Source organism: Mastomys coucha, unplaced genomic scaffold, assembly GCF_008632895.1.
Source record: "Mastomys coucha isolate ucsf_1 unplaced genomic scaffold, UCSF_Mcou_1 pScaffold16, whole genome shotgun sequence".
Taxonomy (NCBI): Eukaryota; Metazoa; Chordata; class Mammalia; order Rodentia; family Muridae; genus Mastomys; species Mastomys coucha.
In genome coordinates, this window is record NW_022196898.1 from 91905391 (window position 1) to 91906569 (window position 1179).

Here is a 1179-nt window from a genome sequence, read left to right on the forward strand (position 1 = left end):
TTTGATTTTAAGTTATTCTGCTTTGTCCTTCCGTGTTTCTTGATATGTTCATTTTCATACAAACTCGTTTTTAAGCCAAAATACAAAAATGACTGTACAATTTGGAACATAACTGCTTCTATTATAAGCACTAGAGATTGGCTGTTAATTCTCAGCTGGCTTTTGTCCTGTGACATCTAAAATCACGTCTTTATAAAATCAGTAAGACAGTGCATACAAACCTGCTTGGTTAAGCTCCTGGGAACAGTAGAAGAAATTCTGGCAGAAGACGCTCCTTTTGATCATTGCGGGAATGCAGAGGGCGGCGCTTTGACAGCTCACATCTTGGTGAATGTGCCCTCTCCTCAGTGGTTACTGCTATTTTAGAACAAGAGGGAGATTAAGCCGGTTGTGGACAGAGAAGTTACCACCACAGACAGAAGAATAGAGGTATTGAAGAATGAAACTTCAAAAAAGAACGCCTGGCATTGACATAGAAAATAAATTGGACTGGTTTCCGGGCAGGAAGAGCCAGTTAAATGAGTATCTGACTGGGCCGGGGGGCAGGGGAGCTGGGGGTCTGTGTGGGGCTGGAGAATTGCTGAAGAGGCCTGAGAAGTCTATTGTCTTCAAGTGTTGAGATCACAGAAGTTGCACCCAAGTATCAGAGCTTCGGGCTTCTTTCTCAGGAGCTGTGGCTGATGCGTATCTGCTCAGTCCTTCATGTTAATTACAAGTTTCAAGTTAGCCAGTTCCAAGTGGGTTTTGCCAGTTGAAATCAAAGAACAGCTTTTTAAAGAAACAAACTACTTTTTACCAAGGGGTATGCACTGTGTTCATAAAAGCACCATTTTATACCCAATTTCTGATGGTTGACCTTATTCAAATTCACAGATATTTGTGAATCTTCTCCCCTGTGAAAAATTTTGTTACTACTAACTTTAACTGTTTTGTTATCTGTCCAACTTTGGCAGAGATTTTTAATAAGGACCTGAGAGAAAGAACTGCCTTGTCCTGTTGAGACGATTGGAGCTAGAAGGCGATTCTAAACTCAAAAGATCAGTGCACTCTGAGTGGTGACATGTGACGTGTGTGTGTGCACACATAGGCTGATAGACATGAGGCCTGAGGAGTGACGCGTGTGTGTGCACATAGGCTGATAGACATGAGGCCTGAGGTGTGACGCGTGTGTGTGCACAT